Source organism: Cebus imitator, unplaced genomic scaffold, assembly GCF_001604975.1.
Source record: "Cebus imitator isolate Cc_AM_T3 unplaced genomic scaffold, Cebus_imitator-1.0 Scaffold724, whole genome shotgun sequence".
NCBI lineage: Eukaryota > Metazoa > Chordata > Mammalia > Primates > Cebidae > Cebus > Cebus imitator.
This window is the reverse complement of record NW_016108039.1, coordinates 197,002-199,193: the sequence shown is the minus strand read 5'-3', so window position 1 is coordinate 199,193 and position 2,192 is coordinate 197,002.

The following is a 2,192-nucleotide window of genomic DNA, read 5'->3' as shown; positions in this document are numbered from 1 at the left end:
AAAAAAAAAAAAAAAAAGAATCTGACAGCTGCGCGGCGGCACCCCCCTGTGGCCACAGGGCTAAGAACGGTGGCCCTTAGGTCCCGCCTCACCTGCTCAGCCAAGACCTCCCCTGGGTCTCCCTGGGCTCCAGGCAGCAGGAAAGGGGTTTGAACACAAGAGGGCGCTCCTACCCCATGTCACGGTTGGGATCCGCCGTGTCTGTGTGGGTCTATTCATGGGCTCTTTATTCTATTCCGTTGATTTATGCCTATTTTATACCAAGGTCACACTGCTTTTTATTACTAGAGGTTTACAGTACATCTTGAAATTACTCAATATGCATCTTCGAAATTCCTTCTTTTAAAAAATTATTTCAGCGATTCAAACTTATTTGTATTTTCATAGAAATGGTAGCTTCAGCTTGCCAATTTCTTTTAACGTTTCTTTTAAAGCTCACCGGTGTCTTAATTGAAAATGCACTTAATTTAATAGCTCAATCTTGGAGAAGTAATAACACTTGATATTCCAGTTCTCGAATACATGATTTCTCTAATTTTGATCTTCTTTACTTTCTGTCAGTAGTACTTGTAGACTTTAGTGTAGAAATTATACACACTATTAAAAAATTGATGCCTGAACATGGTATTACTTTGCTAATTTTATATTGAGACAGAGCTTTGCTCTTGTTGCTCAAGTAGAGTGCAGTGACGTGATGTTGGCTCACTGCAACCTCTGCCTCCTGGGTTCAAAAGATCTCCTGCCTCAACCTCCTGAGTACCTGGGATTGCAGGCTTCCACCACCATGCCCAGCTAATTTTGTATTTTTAGTAGAGAGGGGATTTCGCCATGTTGGCCAGGCTGGTCTGGAGCTCCTGACCTCAAGTGACCCACCCACCTTGACCTCCCAAAATGCTGGGATTACAGTCATGAGCCTCTGCACCCAGCCTATTTTTTATTATATTAATTGAGTTGTGTCATTTAATTTGCAGTTTATTTGAATCAAACACTTCCCCATAAAATTAATTTGCATTTGAATTTATTAACTTCTTGCACCGAATTTTTGGTCTTTGTTCAAAAGAAATAATTGTTCTTGGTTCTCTTTTCTTCTAATTTTGTTGTCTGCCTTTTCTTTTTTAAATCTGAGTAGTATTGTGCTCATAAATCCAGTTGAAAATAGTTGCCTCCTTTAATTTCTAAAATGGTTTGTGTAAAATTGATGCTATTTTTTGACTGTGTGTTTCATATAATTCATCAGCGAAGCCTTCTGGACCTTCTGTATTCTCTATGGGAAGGATTTCAATTACAAATTCAATTTCTACGATTTATATATGGCTGGTCACATTTTCTATTTCTTCTTAGGTCAGTTTTCATGAGTGTTCTCTTTCAAGGAAATTGTTCATTTGGATGTCAAGCTTATTGGCATAAAATTGTTAATATTCCTTTTCTTGACCTGAAGGTCACAGTGGTCTGATGTTCTTTTATTTCTGTTATTGTTAATTTGTATCTTTTTGTCTTGATAAATCTAGCTAGGGTTTTATAAAATTTACTGATTATTTTCCCATACAACCAAGTTTAGGGTTTATTAATTTTATTTATCTTTCTCAGTAATCGACTTCAGTTTCATTATTATTTCCTTCCTCTGCATGCTTTGGTTTAATTTGTTCCTTTTTGTTTTTTTCAGCAGAAGCGAAGTTACTAATTTGACATCTTCTTTTTTAATAGAAGTACTTTAAAATGTCATTTTTTTGTCTATTATTTCAGCTGCACCCCATAGATTTTGATTTATTTTACTTCAATATCCTTCAGCTTAGAGGATTTCCTAATTTCTCTTGTGGTCTCTACTTTGACAAAATTGTCATTTACAGTTTTGATGTTTAATTTCTAAATACTTGGTATTTTTACAATCATGTAACTTAGTCCATTTCGGCTGTTGTAACAGAACACCATAGTCTGTGTGGATTATAAACAAAAGAAATCTATTTCTCACAATTCCAGAGCCTGGGAAGTCCAAGGTCAAGACAATAGCGGAATGAGTGTGTTATTACGGGTGTTTCCAGATTCACAGATGGTGTCTTTTCTCAGTGTTCTTACATGGTGGAAGAGGCAAAGGAACTGAATGAAGTCCCTTTTATAAGAACACTAACCTAATTAATAAGGGATCTGCCCTCATGACATAATCACCTCCTAAAGGCTCCACCTCCAAACACCAT